The 22,272-nt window shown below is 45.6% G+C and overlaps 1 protein-coding gene across 1 annotated transcript in view; it reads left to right on the forward strand.

The window, feature by feature from the left end:
- The window catches only part of LOC124552591 (corticotropin-releasing factor-binding protein), a 1,062,428-nt gene that overhangs the window by 259,413 nt on the left and 780,743 nt on the right, over positions 1 to 22,272 (forward strand). The gene's annotated exons all lie outside the window — the stretch shown is intronic.

Genomic DNA, 22,272 nt, shown 5'->3' on the forward strand with positions numbered 1-22,272 from the left:
TCTGCTTACAGTCATTGGATCTCGACCAACGCGAGCAGCAATGTCGCGATACGATAAACCGCAATCGCGATAGGCTACAATCCGACCTTTATCAAATTCGGAAATGTGATGGTACGCATTTCTCCTCCTTACACGATTCATCACAACAACGTTTCACCATCTATTAATTTCCCGTCGACGGGATCCGGCTGCATACCCGGAAATTATTAGAAGAAGAAATACGCCGGGAAAATTTCAGAAGTCACAACGTTTCACCAGTCAACGCCGGTCAACTGCTGTTAGTGTATGAGAAATCGGTTGGAAACTTTCCTCATGTCAGCACGTTGTAGGTGTCGCCACCGGCGCCAACCTTGTGTGAATGCTCTGAAAAGCTAATCATTTGCATATGACAGCATCTTCTTCCTGCCGGTTAAATTTCGCATCTGCTGCACGTCATCTTCGTGGTGTAGCAATTTTAATGGCCAGTAGTGTATTTTTTCAAAATTGTCGTTCGTGCAGTTATCATTTTCCGAAATTGTCATTACACGGTTGGGCCACCTGATAGTAAAAAATGCAAAGATGTGATAGGTGATAATGGAACTTCATGACAGAATATGAGAAAAGGCAGCCGCCACATATCTCGAAAAAGTAGCTCATGCGAAACCTAACTCACGGTTTTCTCACGCGACGTCCTGAAAGCTGGTAATTGAGACAGTCAGGTATTTCTTGGCTTCCGAAAAACAATTGACACAGTACAACATCAAAGATGATTCATATTGAGGTCATCATATGCTCTTGGTGTCAAGTACGTGCCACAGTAGTTGCGTGGTGGCTTCCTTGCATGCAGCGGGTATATAGCCTCGACACAGTACTAAACATGTTTAGGCAAGCTATGGCAAAATGGGAATGGTTCAAATGGCTCTGAGCACCATGAGACTTAACTTCTGAGGTCGTCAGTCCCCTATAACTTAGAACTGCTTAAACCTAACTAACCTAAGGACAACACACACATCCATGCCCGAGGCAGGATTCGAACCTGCGACCGTAGCGGTCGCGCGGTTCCAGAATGTAGCGCCTAGAACCGCTCGGCCACCGCAGCCGGCGCAAAATGGAAGCAGCGATTTGTAACAACTTTCAGTAGTTTATTAAATGAAAGTATATCTACATCTACATACATACTCCGCAATTCACCATACGGTGCGTGGCGGAGGTTACCTCGTAACACAACTAGTATCATCTCTCCCTGTTCCACTCCCAAACAGAACGAGGGAAAAATGACCGCCTATATGCCTCTGTACGAGCCCTAATCTCTCTTATCTTTGTGGTCTTTCCGCGAAATGTAAGTTGGTGGCAGTAAAATTGTACTGCAGTCAGCCTCAAATGCTGGTTCTCTAAATTTCCTCAGTACCGATTCACGAAAAGAACGCCTCCTTTCCTCCACCCGAGTTCCTGAAGCATTTCCGAAACACTCGCGTGATGATCAAACCTACCAGTAACAAGTCTAGCAGCCCGCCTCTGAATTGCTTCTATGTCCTCCCTCAATCCGACCTGATAGGGATCCCAAACGCTCGAGCAGCACTCAAGAATAGGTCGTATTAGTGTTTTATAAGCAGTCTCCTTTACAGATGAACCACATCTTCCCAAAATTCTACCAATGAACCGAAGACGACTATCCGCCTTCCCCACAACTGCCATTACATGCTTGTTCCACATCATATCGCTCTGCAATGTTACGCCCAAATATTTAATCGACGTGACTGTGTCAAGCGCTACACTACTAATGGAGTATTCAAATATTACAGGATTATTTTTCCTTTTCATCTTCATTAGTTTACATTTATCTATATTTAGAGTTAGCTGCCATTCTTTACACCAATCACAAATCCTGTCCAAGTGATCTCGTAACCTCCTACAGTCACTCAACGACGACACCTTCCCGTACACCACAGAATCATCAGCAAACAGTCGCACATTGCTATCCACCCCATCCGAAAGATCATTTATGTAGATAGAAAACAACAGCGGACCTACCAGACTTCCCTGGGGCACTCCGGATCATACCCTCCCCTTCGATGAACACTCACCATCGAGGACAGCGTACTGCGTTCTGTTACTTCCGAAGTCTTAGAGCCACTCCCATACTTGGGAACCAATCCCATATGCTCGTACCTTAGTTAGGAGTCTGCAGTGGGGCACCGAGTCAAACGCTTTCCGGAAGTCAAGGAATATGGCATCCGTCTGACAACCTTCATGCATGGTTCGCAAGATATCATGTGAAAAAAGGGTGAGTTGCATTTCGCAGGAGCAATGCTTTCTATAGCCGTGCTGATGCATGGACAGCAACTTCTCTGTCTCAAGGAAACATTATGTAACTTCAGTGTGAAGAACATGCGTGGGAGTGTATTTGCATAATCAGTTATGCTGATCAAATTTCAAGCACTGGTGTAGTCCTGAATCCAGTGAATGACCAATAATACATTCTGGAGAAAAAAAGCATGACTAAGGAGTTCTGAAAATTGGTCGGAAATTTATATCCATACTGGCGTCGACGGAGAATACAAAACTTTGGCGGCAGACGGATGTGTGTGTGACGGTGGAGCGCAGTTTCACAGCGCAGCTATCAAGGATGGTGAACAGGAGGCATGTCGATACCCGGGCATGAAGTATACTCAGTGGGATAGCAACTGTTCGTCGGAGACAGCCGCGTGAACAATATACGCAGATGTCAGCGTTTGAGACAGGGCTTGGACTCAAAGAAGCCGGTTGGAGTAATCGGAGAATCACTCTTCACCTGAATAGGAGTGATGCCTCTACTGGACGATGTTGGCAGAAATGCATGAGGTATGGCCGAACACAGAGTCAAGAAGGATGCTCGTGGTCGTGCGGTAGCGTTCTAGCTTCTCACGCCCGGGTTCCCGGGTTCGATTCCCGGCGGGGTCAGGGATTTTCTCTGCCTCGTGATGGCTGGGTGTTGTGTGCTGTCCTTAGGTTAGTTAGGTTTAATTAGTTCTAAGTTCTAGGGGACTGATGACCATAGATGTTAAGTCCCATAGTGCTCAGAGCCATTTGAACCATCAAGAAGGATGCGGTGAAGCTAGAGAGACGACAGAACGAGAGGAGTGATCAGTCGTCATGGAGGCACGTTGTCCTCGATCCGACTTGCAACTGCTCCCTCACTGACCACATGGACCGTTAACAGGCGGCTCACCAAATGGGAGCTCACCTCTCTACAACAACAAGCCCTTTTTCAACGCTGTCGCGCACATCCGGCCTGGAATCTTATCGACTGGAGCAGAATTGTCGCCGGGGATGAGTCCCACTTCGAGCTGAACCAAGTCGACCAGCGAACACGTGACTGAAGACGTCCCAAACAGAGGTGAGGTATCAACCTGATTGTTGCTCGCTGTACGTCCCAAGAACCGGGAGTGATGGTCTCAGATTTGATTTCTTTTCGTAGCAGGAGACCTCTGGATGTCATCTACGGCACCCTTACAACGCAGCGGTACGGCGATATACTACGCTCCGTTTTGTTGCCCTTCATGGCAAGCCATCCTCGGTTTATATTTCAGCAAGATAATGCCCGCCCACACACACGGCGAGAGGTGTCGTCGTGGTTCCTAAATACTGCTCCGGCCAGCAAGGTCACCGGACCTACCCCTACTGAGAACCTTAGCAACATTATGGGCAGGGCCTTCCAAGCCAGTCGGCATTCTGACTATCTAACGCTGGAACTGGACACAATCTGGCACGACATCCCTCGAGAGGACATCAAACTATTGTCAATCAGTGCCAAGCCGAATAACTGCTTGCATAAGGGCCAGAGGTGGAACAACGCGTTAACGACTTACTCACTTTGTGAAACTCATTCTCTTGGATAAATCATCTAGTTTCTCTGAAACTAGCCGCGCGGTATTAGCCGAGCGGTCTGGGGCGCTGCAGTCATGGACTGTGCGGCTTGTCCCGGCGGAGGTTCGAGTCCTTCCTCGGGCATGTGTGTGTGTGTGTGTGTGTGTGTGTGTGTGTGTGTGTGTGTGTGTGTTTGTCCTTAGGATAATTTAGGTTAAGTAGTGTGTAAGCTTAGGGATTGATAACCTTAGCAGTTAAGTCCCATAAGATTTCACACACATTTGAACATCTCTGAAATTATAATAATTTGTTTGTTTCTACAAGAACATCACATTACCGATTTCCGTCTCATTGGTCGGGTCGGAAAATTGCTTCGTGGTCCGTCTTTTTTCTTGGGGTGTATAAGTAAAATGTCCGGTTGCGTTCTTACGGACTGCGACTTGAGGCTCGGTGTTCATAATGTCGAACTAACTGTTGATCTATTCTGATGGTTCAAGTGGCTCTAAGCACTATGGAACTTAACATCAGAGGTCATCAGTCCCCTAGAACTCAGAACTACTTAAACTTAACTAACCTAAGGACATCATATCAATGACCGAGGCAGGATTCGAACCTGTGACCGTAGCAGCCGCGTGGTGCCGGACTGAAGCGCCTAGAACCGCTCGGCTACAGCGGACGGCGATCTATTCTGTCTGAACAGAGCCGTGTGTCTGCTTATATCCGCAGTTGGCGGACGGGCGTTCACTAGAGAATTACACTGGTGAGTAATACTTATGGAAGCCCGCCCGTTTGGCCGTGCGGTCTAAGGCACGGCTTTCCGGGCGGGAAGGAGCGCCTGGTCCGGTCAACAGGCCAGTCTGTGGATGGTTTTTAGGCGGTTTTCCATCTGCCTCGGCGAATGCGGGCTGGTTCCCCTTATTCCGCCTCAGTTACACTACGTCGGCGACTGCTGCGCAAACAAGTTCTCCACGTACGCGTACACCACCATTACTCTACCACGCAGACATAGGGGTTACACTCGTCTGGTGTGAGACGTTCCCTGGGGGGTCCACCGGTGGCCGAACCGCACAATAACCCTGGGTTCGGTGTGGGACGATGGAGGGGTGAAGTGGACTGCGGTAGTCGTCGTAGGGTTGTGGACCACTGCGGCTGCGGCGGGGACGGAGCCTCTCCGTCGTTTCTAGGTCCCCGGTTAACATACTATACAATACATACAATACTTATGGACGGAAGCGATATGATATCCCTTTGCCAAGTAACGTAGATCTTTAAAAGTAGCGCCATACACAGGAAGAACTGCAACAGCACAGTACAGAAGATAACTCAAAGAAATACGCAGTAAGATGAACAGAAATGTAAAACAAGAGTAATTACACTGACATCTCCGCAGTTCATGATGGCATCCTGGACATTAGAAAAGTTCGTGATTGTGTCCCGGATATTGGTTCAAATGGCTCTGATCACTATGGGACTTAACTTCTGAGGTCATCAGTCCCCTAGAACTTAGAACTACTTAAACCTAACTAACCTAAGGACATCACACACATCCATGCCCGAGGCAGGATTCGAACCTGCGACCGTAGCAGTCGCGCCCGGATATTGGAAAGGGGAGAGGTGGAATCACGTAATGGACCAAAGAACATTATCAAACCTCGCCCTTTTGGTGGTCGATGTGTTAAGGGTAGTCCGCAGCTCATGTTCTAGTGGCTAGCGTTGCTGCCTCTTGATCACAGGGTCCTGGGTTCGTATTCCTAGCTGGGTTGGGGATTTTCTCTGCCCGGGGATTGGGTGTTTGTGTTGTCCTCATCAATTCATCATTAAATTTCAGTCTGAGGCAAATTTGTTTTTCTGAACTTATCATACAACTCCGTTCGCACTGTCTCCTCAACGATTTAAGTCTTAAATCTCAAAATACTCTGTTTAATGTAGTATACCATTCGTGAGACTTGGCGTTAAATTTTTCTGTACATCGTGCCAAACAGCGGAAAAACTACACGAGGTATTTGTCGTATTTCCGGCACGGATTCCGCTGTCGGCCTAACTTAGACCGAAATCCAATAAATTAAACCCTCGTCTTGCGCTATAACCAATAAAAAGTCCAATTATCAAAAAACTGATATACGAATTGGACTGCTTACAAAATTTAAGAGAAAAAGCATTAGCATCTGGAGAGCTGGAGTACGGATAGAGCAGTTATCAGGTGTGTGAGGGACTGGGCGGCACGGAATTATTTTTTTTCCGTATTAAAGTTGTGCCGGAGTTTTGTTATGAAAAGGAGAATATGGCAGAATAAAGTTGGCAGCGGTACAGGAGGGAGAGTTGGGCAGCAGGCTGGGTGGAGTGGAGGGAATTGCAGAAGTATCGGGACGCGGCGGACGCTGGCTAATTGCAGCGGTAAGGCAGGCGTGTTTGGCCGCACCTGGATTTGCATTTATATTGCGGCGAGTCTGGGTTGGTGGACGGCGATCTGCGAGTGGTTCTGCCAGAGAGAGAGAGAGCCGGCACAGTTTGTGGCTTTCTGAAGGGGGGGGGGGGGGGAGGGGAGGGGAGGGGGAGTCTGGTGGTGCGGGTGGCGCCGACTGCCCGCTCCGGTTGTTGCAGGTGAGTGGGGTGTCCGCGGAATCATTATCTACTATGTCCACACGCCCACGCACCGCCGGAGGTCGCAAAAGCGACCCGCGCACACTATCAGAAAATCTCTTCGTCAATGTGGAAGAGCAGTATTCTCGAAGAGGTTTGGAGCCTTGCAAAAAGACAATTAAAGACATCCTGGTATAATCACGGTTGCTGAAATATGTGTTAGGAAGCTGAGGCGAGCCATACGAAATATCGGTACGTATGCGGAAATATGCGCTGCCTTGTATATTCGAAAACCCCGCGAATAACAATGGGATTCTTTGGGGGCTGATACCTTGGGTGCCATTGCCGACAGGAAGGTAGGGTCAAGTGCTTTGGATAACCCTTGACCGAGGGACCGTATCTATAGTCAACAGAAGGATCTTCCCACTGTCACTATTCCACAGTACAGGGTCGAAGTATGAATATTACGCACTTTCTCGTGCTTAGGCAAATGGAGCAAAGTGGATGGTGCTTTTTGCATATGGTGTGCCTACGGTGGACCTTAAAAGGCTTGTGGAGGAACCATTGATTCGTGGGCGATCTCTCAAAAGACCAAAAAAAAGACTTTTTACCATTTTTTTGAATCAAAACCGAACCGAGGATTCTAAGACAGCTATTCACGGCAAGTGAATGACATCTTCACGCTGTGTTCCTAATACAACTGATTTCTTAATACCCTTTGTTTCCGAGATACAGAGGTTGAAATTACCATACTCGTACACGTCAAATAGGCACGCAAAATCCTGTGTGAGGCAAAAACCTAATGTCTGTGCGGGAAGTAGGACTAATTTGAATTTTGTGCCATTTTGTCGTATGACTGTTGGCGACCGTGATTTTATTCATGTTTGTTATCTGCGATCCTTCCCATTAGACAGCTTTTGTGTGATGAGCATTGTTGTCTGTTGTTTGATGTTTATTTTCTTCATGGAGCAGATGAGCAACTGAGCAACGTATCAAAGTGATAAAATGTTCTTACAAAAACATTGAAAGTTCCACGGCAACCGTTGATCAATTGTGTATGACACTCGGACAAACGCTACTCCAACCGGATCATCAGTTTGGAAGTTGATTCGGAATTTTGATGCCACGGGTTCTGTTTCAGACGTTAAGAAAACAGGACGAGCGCGTTCTGTTCGAAGACAAGAAAACATTTCTGCTGTGATTGACAATGTGACCGTAAGTCCTAGAAAATCGGTTCGCCGACGAGGTCAACAACTGAATTTGGCACCACGTTCCTTTCAAAAGATCCGAAAATATATGCGTACATGATTCCACTTACACAAGAGCTGTAGCCTGCAGATCATACCACAAATAATATACGAACTGAAGGATGAAATTAAAAGCTTTATTAATGGTTCAAATGGCTCTGAGCACTATGGGACTTAACATCTCAGGTCATCAGTCCCCTAGAACTTAGAACTACTTAAACCTAACTAACCTAAGGACATCACACACATCCATGCCCGAGGCAGGATTCGAACCAGCGACCGTAGCAGCAGCGCGGTTCCGGAATGAAGCGCCTAGAACCGCTCGGCCAGAACGGCCGGCTTTATTAACGGCATCCTATCAGATGATTATGAACGCTTCAGCGGGAGCTTCAAATAACGCATTGCTCGTTGCTGCGCGTCGTTGTGTGTTCATATGAGGGACATGATTTCTCATACATAACTGGGAGAAGTTACTTAACGTGTTTGTCAAAAAAAAAAAAAAAAAAAAAAAAAAAAATTCAATAAATTTCGTATGTTCTATAGAACTTTGATATTCGTCCCTTCTTCCCGGACACCCTCTAGTTTATAAAGTGACGCAACACAGAGAGATATGCTGTAAAATGTCTCCCGTTATCATGTGAAGTGTACTGAAAGCCCCATGTTGTAGTACTGAAGCAACGCAAAATTTCTGTGCGCGTAAAATATGGTGTGAATTGTAAAATTAGTTTTCCGTTATTTCAATTTCACATAAGTGAACTATCAAAATATTACCGACCCGTTAAGTTTCATACAAGAGACAAGCCCTGCTCTGGCAGCGAAAAGAAATGATCCAGCGGAAAAACTCTCCTATGGGACCACAAAAAAATGCAAGTATGTTCCTGTTTATTTAAAGAGAGTCACATTGAAAGGTGCAGTACGGTCTATCTCATTCTATCGTCATAAGAACCTTCAAAAATTTTCCCAAAAATTTTGGCATGCGAACATATTCGCGCTGTATTATTCTGAAAGAGGGAGAAAGTGGCAGTTTCAATCAGACTGAAAATTAATAAACACTGGAAGACAGTACTCAGTTGTTATATAGAAAGAGCAAAGGATTCAATGGCAGTGTGTGTGTGTGTGTGTGTGAGAGAGAGAGAGAGAGAGAGAGAGAGAGAGAGAGAGAGAGGGACACAGTTGTAGTGGAATGTAGCTGACGCCGGCCGTGGTGGCCAAGCAGTTAAAGGCGCTACAGTCTGGAACCGCGCGGCCGCTACGGTCGCAGGTTCGAATCCTGCCTCGGGCATGGATGTGTGTGATGTCCTTAGGTTAGTTATGTTTAAGTAGTTCTAAGTTCTAGGTGACTCATGACCTTAGAAGTTAAGTCCCATAGTGCTCAGAGCCATTTGAACCAATGTAGCTGACAGTGAGAGAATAGTGCTAAGAAATGAATGAAGAAGAGAATAACAGTGGAAGAGGAATAAAGAGACATGGAAAGTGGAAGAGGGTGAAAGCCTGTGAGAAAAAGAGACAGTGTCAATGACAACGACACCGAGAAAGAGAGAGATAGTGGCAGTGAGAACAGACAGCAGAAGTGTGGAGGAATGAATTAGATGGTAGCAGTAAGAGAGAGCACGAGGCGGACAGTAGTAGTGGAGCAGAACGGAGGAGATAGTGGCTGTAACACGGGAGACAGTGACACAGAGACACAATGAGCTGGGCTGAATGAATGAGTGAGAATGGGCAGGTGGGACTGTATGGGTATGAGCGACTTACAGCGATGAACCAGAGGATGTGACCGAGTTACAGTTTGGGGAGTTAGCGGGAGTGGGAGATGAGTTGCATAATGGAAAGAGCGCGAATATGTTCGCAAGCCCCAATTTTTGGGAAAATTTGTAAAGGTTCTGTGGAAGGTAGAATGTGGCAGCTGCTATCCCACTATCGAATCAGAATCTTTTAAACATAGGCACACTCGCTTTTTTTTGTGCTCCCATAGCAACGGTATCCAGAATGAATAAATATGTCGAGGTACGGTTTTCGCCAAGTTAGAGCGGACAATATGGCGAATTTCCCGACCTTCACAAGTAATTTTTGTTGTTTATAGTCACTGAAATACGACACTGAGTTTCTCTTTTCCAATGAAACTATGTATTTTTTCTGTGGCTTTTTGAAATAATCTTCTAAAAACGTCAGCGACGTAATATGTATAGGGTTTGATCAAATAATATCAAGATAACAGCGCCACAAACCATTGTCCCGCCGTCAGGAGGAAAGGTTCCATAGACCACTGTCTTGATATCCCATATGTAACCAAACATATAACCCAGGTACGATTTGTGTGTTTATCGTCACGGGTCTCATACCAAGTGCTTAAAATGTTGATCTTGATCATTGCTGTACGCTGTAAAGGGACTCTGGAGACGACCGCTTTGAACAAAAGAGCCTGCATACTGCGGGAGATAGGGGAGCGAAAGGTAGACGTCTGGGGCACACATAAACAAGCTAAAGTTCGGATACACACATACGAGTACATAGGCCAAGGCAGGGGCTGTAGAGCTGTGTTCAACCAGTTTCAAGCATCACACACAAGAGAAGGCTTAAAATTGAGGGGCACATCATGAGGACGGAGAACCATTTTGTCCACGAAGATACGGAATGCAACATGCATAACAGAACAGGTGGGTGAGTCAGATCAGGGGGGATTGGAAAACAGCAGCCGGCGCGGAGTGGCCGTGCGGTTTGCGGCGCCATGTCACGGATTGCGCGACCCGTCCTGTCGGAGGTTCGAGTCCTGTGTGTGTGTGTGTGTGTGTGTGTGTGTGTGTGTGAGAGAGAGAGAGAGAGAGAGAGAGAGAGAGAGAGAGAGGGAGTGAGTGATTTGTTCTTAGAATAAGTTAAAGTAGTGTGTAAGTCTAGGATTCAAATGGTTCTGAGCACTATGGGACTTAACATCTGAGGTCATCAGTACCCTAGAGCTTAGAACTACTTAAACATAACTAGCCTAAGGACATCACACACATCCATGCCCGAGGGAGGATTCGAACCTGCGACCGTAGCACCAGCGCGGTTCCGGACTGAAGCGCCTAGAACCGCTCTGTCACAACGGCCGGCTAAGTCTAGGGATCGATGACCTCAGCAGTTTGGTCCATTAGAAAATCACACCACCTTTTTTTTTTTTTTTTTTTTTTAGCAACTTGAATGAGTGAAAAAAATACGTCCAGAGCAGTGCAGGATAGGTCGAGTTATAAAAACACAGTGGGAAATCATAAATGGACTGATTCAGTACCAAAATTATGATCACAGAAGCATCTGCATCTACATAGTTACTCCGCAAGTCATCGCATGGTGCATGTCGGAGGGTACCTTCTACTACTACTGCTAGTCATTTCCATTTTGTTCCGATCGCAAATAGAGTGAGCAAAAACAACAGTCTATAGGCCTCCATCTACATCTGCATAGGTACTCCGCAAACTACCGCATGGTGTATGGCGGAGGGTACCTTGTACCACTGCTAGGCATTTCCTTTCTGTTCCACTGGCATATAGAAGGACGGAAAAATGACTGTCCACATGCGTCCATACAAACCATAATTTCTTATATTAACTTTGTGATCCTTATGTAAAATTTACGTTGGCGGCTGTGGAATCGTTCGGCAGTCAGTTTCAACTGACGGTTCCCTAAATTTTCTCAATAGTGTTCATCGGACAGAACGTCGCCTTTTCCCCAGGAAATATGAGTTCAAGAAGCGTTTCTGTAATACTCTCGCGTTGATCGAACCAACCGGTAACAAATCTAGCAGCTCGGCTCTGAACTGCTTCGATGTCATCGTATGATACTACCTGGTGCGGATCCCAAACACTCTAGAAGTACTCAAGTATGGGCCGCACTAGTAGTCTGTAGTCAATTTCCATTATAGATGAAGCACACTTTCCTAAAATTCTCCTGCCAGTAAACCGTAGTCGATCATTGGCCTTCACTTTTACCTACCTTACGTGTTGGTGCCGTTTCATATCCCTTTGTAACCTTACGCCCAGATATTTAATCTACTTGTCCGTGTCAAGCAAGACACTACTAATGCTTTTCCGTATTCTTGCCCATTAACTTGCATTTTCCTACATTTAGAGCAAGCTGCCACTAATCACACCAACGCCGGCCAGGAGTGGCCGAGCGGTTAAAGGCGCTACACTCTGGAACCGCACGACCGCTACGGTCGCAGGTTCGAATCCTGCCTCGGGCATGGATGTGTGTGATGTCCTTAGGTTAGTTAGGTTTAAGTAGTTCTAAGTTCTAGGGTACTTATGACCACAGCAGTTGAGTCCCATAGTGCTCAGAGCCATTTGAACCATAATCACACCAACCATAAATTCTGTCACCTCGTGTCCTCCTGCAGTGACTCAACAACGACACCTTTCCGTACACCACAGCGTCATCAGGAGACAGCCGCAGGTTGCGCCCACCCTGTATGTCAGACAGAACCACGAGAAGCGAGAGAATGAAGACGTATTCAGAAGAAAGAAGACGTACGTAACAAGTGACCGTGGTCCAAAAGGTCCGAAACGAAGCAAATAATAATAACAATAATAATCACACAAGCTACGACATTGTCGAGGATTAAAACAGTGATCCAGGAAGTGTAGAACAAATTTCTTTTATTTCCTTCAATGATCACAGAATTTTGGTCCTCAGACTACCCGTTTCGGTCAGAACTGACCATCTTAAGGTCTGTTTTATAGCATGTCCAAATATAATGAAGCGATAGTGGCATCGTCACTGTGTATATTCTGTGACGCTGCTTCATTGCATTACGACGTGTTATGAAACCGATCTGAAAATCGTCATTGCTGGCCGAAACCGGCAGTCCAATGACCGAAAGTTTTGCGAACGTTAACTGAAATAAACGTAATTTATTGTAATAATAATAGTGTTCTATCTCACGTGTTCACTCAGCCTGGTAACAAAATCTTCACTGCATGTTTAATTTTTCGTATTCAAACATTCAAATGTGTGCCCGTGACCGGAGTCTGAATCCTTCTGACGGAAAGAATATCATCCGAAGTACAGAGATAGCAAGAGAACTGTGCTCTGTAATGGGACAATGAAACAAGTTACACGTTCCTCGTTTTCAGTGCCGCTGAGATACAAAAAGGAACCGCACGAAATAAACACGCCAAGCGATGCGAAGTTTATGCTTTAGAGTGGCCATTACAGTAAACGGATATACAATCTCACGGTAGCAAAAAAATTTAAAAAAAAGGAGGGGCAAGAGTGTTACCAAATAGTTTTCTGTCGGAGATTCCGTATTTAACGCTTGGGGACATTACGCGCGCATGCACTTTCTACTCTGTTACACACGTGTGTACCGAGCTTTCGAGCGAATAATAGCCTTATACGGCTACCACCGTTCTGCTCAAAAATTTCTTTTTCTGTAGTTAGTCCGTATTTTGCGCGCGCGCTCTTGTGTGAGGGAGGGGAGGGGGGGGGGAGGGGGTGGAAAGCGCGCGCCCGCACGCTGGCGACATTGTGGCGTGGTCCGGATATAAAAAGGCCAGAGAGAAATAATGCACAGCGGAAAAGCTGTGGTGACAAGCGAGCAGTACACACAAACACTCACGCAGCAAGAGTAAACAAATAAACAGGAAGGCAGGTAAGCAGGGGTGCCGCTCAGTCAGACCCGTGTGTGTGCGCGCGCGCCCACACACACACACACACACACACACACACACACAAAAACACACACACACACACACACACACACAATAGCACGATTGTGTACCGCTGGCTGCTTTGCTCCGCTACCAACTTATGCGACTGCGAACGGCTATCGCTTGAAATTGGATTCTGTGCTATTGCGCTTTTGCAAATTGTTCGCCTTGTTGCCTCCGATACTTGTTTAACGACAGGCCGCATTCTGCGCGGAGAGAGGCTAAATTGAACGGCCATTTCGCCTCACAATGGATAAACTCGGAGTTAGCAAGCGTTTCGCAATCGCTGTTTTACTGTCTGTAATTTCGGCAAACATTGGAAGTACCAACAATACGCCTGTTCACTCTAATGGCCGCAAGGCAGCTATGAGTAAAAACTCTACGCCCGACCAGGCGTCAGAAGACTCAGCGGTACCGACCGACCGCCGTGTCATCATCAGTCCACAAGCGTCACCAGACGCAGATATGGAGAAGCATGTCATCAGCACATTGCCCTCCCAGTCGTTGTCAGTTTTTGTGACTGGAGCCACTACTTCCCAATCAAGTAGCTCCTCACCCGATAGCGCGTAGCTTCTGTGATCTGGAGTGAAACAGTCTTATCACTGTAGCAAGGCAACTGGCCACCCATGAGCAACTGCCCATAAATTCTTAAGAACACGCTGTGCTTATTGTGAATAGACTGCGTTGATACCCACAAGAGACAATGTATTGCCATTGATGACCAGCAGTGTTCATGCAGATTGTAAAGACGTTCTTGTCCTAGGGGTTTTTAAGTGGTGGGAAACTGGCCAGCTTATGGGTCGTCTCTCTATAAGTGAACTCTACAGTCATCTACTGCCCAATTGGCCACAGCATCTCGTTCGAGATTTGTACTTCCAGCAATACACTGCACAGCTACAGTGAACTCCAACTGCTTCAGAATGTTCAGAGGAACGCTCCATGGAGAAATGTGAATGAGGTTCTTGCGTGCCCTGCCCCACACTCCAAAAGCGGCCTAACATCAGTCCTGTTGTTTGCATCTGAAATGCAATCGAATGGTGAGTGCGCGTCTTGGACTCATCTCTGACCAACCGATGTCGTTTATGGATGGCATTGAGCGGGCATGAAACGCAGCTGTTTCCAACACTTTCTGAACTTCATGGTTATTATACCTTGGCATGTCGCTACTGTCATCAAGGCGACATGGCGTTCTAAACGCAATTAAGTCGTCATCGACATCGTTGACATATTGTTGTTGTCATCCCATCCTCACATTGTGGTAATCATCTTGTTATGATCTCGTCGTAATACAGGGTGGCCCATTGATAGTGACCAGGCCAAATATCTCACGAAATAAGCATCAAACGAAAAAACTACAAAGAACGAAACTCGTCAAGCTTGAGCCGTGAAACCAGATGGCACTATGGTTGGCCCTCTAGATAGCGCTGCCGTAGGTCAAACGGATATCAACTGCGTTTTTTGAAGTGGGAACCCCCATTTTTTGTTACATATTCGTGAAGTACGTAAAGAAATATGAATGCTTTAGTTGGACCACTTTTTTCGCTTTGTAATAGATGGCGCTGTCACAGTCACAAACGTATAAGTACGTGGTATCACGTAACATTCCGCCAGTGCAGACGGTATTTGCTTCGTGACACATTACGCCATCTAGCGGGCCGACTTCAGGCTAGACAAGCTTCGTTCTTTATAGTTTTTTTGTTTGACGCTTATTTCGTGAGATATTTGGCACGTTCACGATCAAGGGACCACCCTGTATAGTCGCCATCGTTGCTGTCGTCATCTCTTCGTCGATGTTTTGTTGTCAACGATGTCATGTAGTCGACGTCACGTCGTCCTTGTCGTCATTGCCTTCGTCGCGTTGCTGCTGTTTTCGTCGTGTTGTCGTCATCGTGTCGTCATCGTGTCGTCATCGTGTCGTCGTTGTTTTCGTCGTTGTTTTCGTCGTTGTTTTCGTCGTTGTTTTCGTCGTTGTTTTCGTCGTTGTTTTCGTCGTAGTGTCGTCGTTGTTTTCGTCGTGGTTTCGTTGACGTTGTTGCCATCGTACTCTCTTCCTCATATCGTAGTCATAGTCATATGATCTACATCGTTGTCGTCGACGTGTAGTCGTCATGTGGTTGTCGTCGTCGACATTCTCGTCTCCATTATCGTCGTGTTGTCGTCATAACGTCGTCGTAATATTGTCAGTGTCATCGAGTCGTCGTCGTCATGTTTTCATGGTCGTCCACTTGTTGTGGTCATCGTGTTGTCATTGTCGTCGTCATCATCTCGTCGTCGTCACGTTATTGGTTGCGTTATCGTCGTCGTCAACATTTCATGCACTTGCCATCAAGTAGGTGACCTGCTCTCGTTGTCATCGTCAGGTTGTCACCTAGTCGTCATGGTATGTTGGACATCAACTGCGGTGTAGCAGTGTCCTCTAGATCTTTGTATGAATGTTGAAAGCCAGATGACACACGAGCAGTATATCGCTGATCATCTCGGCAGCCCATACTGGAACGCTCGATTGCGCTCCTCCCGCAGAACCTATGTTACAAGGAATTCCGACTCTTACGTGACGAAGGTTTTTCTATGGAAAGTCAACCGCTATACTAGGCAGCATTTCATGTTCATTAGCGTAAAATGAAACTGGTGTTATAGTTTATTAAACTTGTTTAGGAAATCTTTTCTTGTCAATTGTAGTCTGTGTTACGGAATATATTATCTTTTTATAACGGGAAGTGTGTTAAGCACATTTTTTCCAGTCTGTACTCCGAAAATACATATCTAGAAGGGTTAAATCGTTTTTCATTTATAATTCTTGAGTTTAATTACTAGTATTAACAGTATGGCCCTTCTGTTTCAATGTGTCTACAAAAACGTCATCAATAGAAGTGTTGCTGGTTACCTCATATCCTGTAAACTGTAAAAGTGAGACATAAATAATTATACGAAATGTCAAGGGACTTCAGTATGCGCCCCGTAAAATTAATACTAAATACTCAATTTAATGTTACTTTATGCTGTTTTCTAGGGAAAAAGCTAAATAATACGCCACGTTGCCTCATAAATACCTGCAGTTTACCACCGGTAGCGCGGTATTTTGTGGTTGTTACCACTAACTCTACGCGAATCTCTACATCTACTGCACACACTTCAAAATGCGGATCGCGTCACAGACTGACGTATCAGTGCTTTTGTATTTGTGGCCCTTCTCAGTGTGACAACTCCTGCTTTGACATGAGTTTTCAGAGTCGTTTGTACTCCTTGAATAACAGTAAATTCTAACGTAGAGTCCTTATTCCATAAAGACCGTAGCGTAGCGAAACAAAACTTCACACACTCTCTAAGGCACCCCATAGACGGTCAGTCATATTGCATAATAATACTGCCAATACAATCAAAATTCTCCCTGGACTGCTCAATAATGCTGTCAGTAATATTGTGTAATAATACTGTGATTCTGAATGTTGGGCGAAAAAGACCCCGCTACTGTCATTGCTCCACTTTGCTGCAAGCAGAAAAGTAAGGTGAATGAAAAATTGGTTCACGAAGCAGCAAAATCACTCATCAAAACTCGTCGAGACAACTGAGGTTCCACGAAAATAAGAAGTTCATAATTACGACTCGCTACCACACCCTACTCACCTTGACAAAATTCTGCGGATATATCCGCATCATCAAAATCATAATACACACATCCAAAAAAAGTTTTGCATCACCTCTGTTCCGAGAGTTCCGGAACCTGTACAGAAAACTGAAATTGAGATTAACATAAACATCATTTCCGCCCTTTTATTGCTCATGAAAACCACACATTGCATTCTGTACCACCGTACAGCGAGACATTCAGAGGTGGTGGTCCAGATTGCTGTACACACCGGTACCTGTAATACCCAGTAGCACGTCCTCTTCCGTTCATTGATGCCTGTATTCGTCGTGGCATACTATCCGCAAGTTCACCAAGGCACTCTTGGTCCAGATTGTCCCATTCCTCAACGACGATTCGGCGTACGCCATTCAGAGTGGTTGGTGGGTCAAGTCATCCATAAACAACCCTTTTCAATCCATCATCATCCATCATAGGGTTCATTTCTGGAGAACATGCTGGCCACTCTAGTCGAGCGATGTCGTTATCCTAAAGGAAGTCATTCAGAAGACGTGCACGATGTGGGCGCGAATTCTCGTTCATGAAGACGAATGCCTCCCCAATATGCTGCCGATATAGTTGCACTATCGGTCGGAGGATGCCATTCACGTATCGTACAGCCGGTATGGCCCCTTCCTAAACCACCAGCGGCGTATGTCGGTCCCACATATTGCCACCCCAAAACAGAAAGCAGCAGGGAACCTCCACTTCGCTGCACTCGCTGGGCAGTGTGTCTAAGGCATTCTACCTGACTGGGTTGGCTCCAAATACGACTCCGATGACTGTCACGTTGAAGGCATATGCGACATTCATTGGTGAAGAGCACGTGATGCCAATTCTGAGCGGTCTATTCGGCATGTTGTTGGACCCATCTGTACCGCGCTGCATGGTGTCGTGGTTGCAGATATGGACCTCGCCGTGGACGTCGGGAGTGAAGTTGCGCATCCTGCAGCCTATTGGGCACAGTTTGAGTCGTAACACGACGTCCTGTGGCTCCACGAAAAACATTATTCAACATGGTGGCGTTGTTGTCAGGGTTCCTCCGAGCCATAATCCGTAGGTAGCAGTCATCCACTGCAGTAGTAGCCCTTGGGCGGCCTGAGCGAGGCATCTCATCGACAGTTCCTGTCTCTCTCTCTACCTCGTCCATGTCCGAACAACATCGCTTTGGTTCACTCCGAGATGCCTGGACACTTCCCTTGTTGAGAGCCCTTCCTGGCACAAAGTAACAATGCAGACGCAATCGAACCGCGATATTGACCGTCTAGGCATGGTTGAATTGCAGACAACACGAGCCGTGTACCTCCTTCCTTGTGAAATGACTGGAACTTACCGGCTGTTGGACTCCCTCCATCTAATAGGTGCTGCTCATGCATGGTTGTTTATATGTTTGGGCGGGTTTAGTGACGTCTCTCAACAGTCAAAGGGATTGAGTCTGTGGTATAATATCCACAGTCTTCAGGAGTTCTGGGAGCCGGGGTGATGCAAAACTTTTTTTGATGTGTGCAATAGAATGACAAGTGCAGTTCCACCATGTCCGTGCTTAATTGCTACGCTACGATACGTTGTCACTGACAATTCTTTCAAAGACTTGTAAGTTCCATGTACAGTTTGACCTGACAGTATTTGAGACATAGACTGATCTGACAAAAGTCACGGAATAGCGATATGCACATATACAGACCGCGGTAGTATCGCGTACGCAGGGCATAAACGGCCAGCGAATTGGCGGATCTATCATTTATACTGAAGTGTTTAGTGAGAAACGTTTTTTGACGTGATTATGGCCGCACGAGAGGGGTTAACAGAGTCTGAAAGCGGAATGGCAGTTGGAGTTAGACACATTGGACATTCCATTTCGAAATTCATCACGGAATCATAATGATCCACAATCATTAGAGTGTGCCGAGAATACCAAATTTCAGGCAGCACCACGGACATTGAGCTATGGGAGCGTCTTTGCCAACAGCGCTATATCGCATGCAGTGCCTCTCGTGGGCTCGTGACCATATCGGCTGGATCTAGACGACTGGAATACCGTTGTCTTGTCAGATGAGTACCACGCAGCCATGGAACCAAGTTCTCAACAAGGCACTGTGTAAGCTGGTGGTGGATCCATAATGTTGTGGGCTGTGTTTATGTGGAATGGACGGGGTCCTCCGGCCTCACTGAACCGACCATGACTGTAAATGGTTAGTGTTCGGCTACTACGTAAAGACCATTCGTTGCCATTCATCAGTTTCATGCTTCCAAACAACGATGGAATTTCATGGATGACAATGCGGCATGTAACTGTCCCACAATTGTCCGTGATACGTTTGAAGAACATTGTGGACAGTTCTAGTGAATGATTTGGCCACTCACAAGGGGAGGCCGCCAATTGTGAAATTCAGATTCGATTCATACTGCGCATAATAAAAGCTCATGGCCAGAGGTGTAATGTGGCAAAGCACCATGATGCACTTCTCAGCCGTTGTCGAGAAAATCGACAGTTAAAAATAAACCGTTGCCATGAAATACTCTCTACGATTAATAATTTTCTACAGCATCGTGGCGCAGCGGTAAGCGCTCGGGTTCGTAATCCGAAGGTCGCCGGATCGAATCTCGCGCCATGCAACATTTTTTTCTTATTAGTTTATTGTAATTCAAATATATATATATATATATAAACTATTAATGAATTGCTTATGCATGTTGGTGAAGGCGGATCGCTCTCCAATTGTACCGCCTCCATTTTTCCGTTTGTTTAACAGGGTGTACCAAAGCTCTCCCGTCCGCACTGATTTTCGACGATGTTATAAGTTGCGCTAGGGACCGCATCTACCTTCTTTCGAAGTTAGCAGGCAACTACGCTGTTATGCGGCGGCTCGTTTCGGCCCATTCAACATCTGTCCTTCAAGTGTAACGAGCGAGTAACGGAGTATATATTTCATACCTGCCACAGAAAATTTGTGTTCGTGCGGTTTCTATTCTAATTAGAACGTTTGACTTACGCTATACGTATTCGTTTCGGAATATCGTTTCTACGTCTTCCGTTAACTATACATTGTTAACATTATGAAGACAATTAATAACATTTGTGAAATACAACTTTGTTTGCGGAAAACGTAATGATGTTCGAAGTTGCCAGTTTTTCCACGACAAACGACTTTCAACAGCTTATTATATGCGTAATTGTTGCAACTGTTTGCCAGGAATTATATATATATATATATATATATATATATATATATATATATATATATATATATGCGTGTGTGTGTGTTTGTGTATACACACATTTGATTTACAAAAAGCAAATACTAAAAAAAAAAAAGTTGCATGGCGCGAGATTCGATCCGGCGACCTTCGGATTACGAACCCAAGCGCTTACCGCTGCGCCACGATGCTGTAGAAAGTTATTAATCGTAGAAAGTATTTCACAGGAACGGTTTATTTTAACTGTCGATTTTCTCGACAGCAGCTGAGAAGTGCATCTTGGTGCTTTGCCACATTACACCTCTGGCCATGAGCTTTTATTATGCGCAGTATGAATTGAATCCGAATTTCACAATTGGCGGCCTCCCCTTGTCAGACCGCCCGACAGGAATACCACTGAATGTTTACGTGAAATAATCGAGAGGTCAGTTCGTGCATAAAATCCTGCCCTACCAACACTTCAGCAATTATGGACAGCTATAAAGGCAGCAAGGTACAGTATTTCTGCAGGGGACTTCCAATGACTTGTTCAGTCCATGCCAAGAGGAGCTGCTGCACTGAGCCAGGCAAGAGGAGATCTGATACGGTATTTGGAGGTGTCGCATGAGTTTTGTCACCTCATTGTACTTATGAAAACGTGTCATGTAGAACCGTAATACGAGATGCGACAATAAAGTAATGAGACTGATTTTCTTTGAAAGATGTGGCAACCCTGCGCGCTTGCGTAGGCACAATATCTTTGACCTTGGTCCATAAGCTGCTTCTAGTCCAAGCGGCACATCGATGCAACTGCTCAGTCGTGAGTTGCGCTGTCATAAGTTAACACGTGTTTGTGTCTCTCGTCACGGAAATGGAACCGCATGCATAATACTGCGCAACGGTATGCCATTTCATTTTGCGTTAAATTGGGTGAAAACGCGACGACAACTTACGGCAAGCCTCAGAAGGCTTTTGGAGACGAGGTTATGTCAAGAGCTCAAGTTTTTCGTTGACATAAAATGTTTAGTGAAGGCGGAACGAATGTTGAAGATGAAGACAACAGTGGACGACCATCAACCTCACGGACGGATGTCAACTTGGCCAGGGTGCGTGAACTCGTACGACCTGATCGAAGATTATCCGTGAAAATGATTGCAGAAGAACTGAACATCAATGGAGAAATGGTTTGTCTAATAATAACAGAAGATCTTGGTATCAGAAAGATTTGTGCAAAAATTGTCGCCAAAAATCTCACACAGCAACAGCGAGAAACACGGAAAAATGTGGCAGCCGATCTGTTAGAGCAAACGGAAATCAATCCAGAATTGTTGAGCTGTGTCATCACTGGTGATGAAAGTTGGTTTTTTCAGTACGATCCAGAGACTAAACGCAAAAGTTCGCAATGGTTCTCAAAGGAATGACCCAGACCAAAAAAAGCTCGCATGGGGCGCTTCTTTGATTCCAAGGGAATTGTCCATAACGAGTGGGTGCCTCCTGGACAAACAGTTAACCAATATTACTACAAAGACATTTTAGAAAGACTTCGTAAAAGAGTTCTTCGCGTCCGTGCCAACATTGCTGATAATTGGATTCTGCATCACGATAATGCGCCATCCCATACTGCTCTGCCAGTACAGCAATTTTTAACCTCAAAACAAATTCAGTACTACCGCAGCCACCTTATTCACCAGATAACACTCCGTGCGACTTTTTTCTATTTCTAAGAGTCAAAACGGCGGTCAAGGGACACCATTTTCAAACAACACAAGGTGTCCAAAAAGTTGTGACGAGAATCTTGGAGTATATTACAGAAGATGAGTTCCATAAATGTTGCCATCAACGGCAGAAGTGCTGGAAAAAGTGTGTGCAATCAGAAGGGAACTACTGTGAAGGAGACAACATAAAATTTAACTAAAACGGTAAGCAACATTTTTTTCACATCAGTCTCATTACTTTATTGTCGCACCTCGTACGTGCACTGGATGATTATATCTGATCAAGTGATTTCTATTAATTAATTTTATAAAAACATCTTAGTTCGTTTTTTCACCTATATTTTATGAGCCACAAAGTATACTATTCATGATTCTTACCCCTTCTGCTTTTGTACTCACGTGACGTAACATCTCACAATGCCGGC

Source organism: Schistocerca americana, chromosome 10 (genome assembly GCF_021461395.2).
Source record: "Schistocerca americana isolate TAMUIC-IGC-003095 chromosome 10, iqSchAmer2.1, whole genome shotgun sequence".
NCBI classification, from domain to species: Eukaryota; Metazoa; Arthropoda; class Insecta; order Orthoptera; family Acrididae; genus Schistocerca; species Schistocerca americana.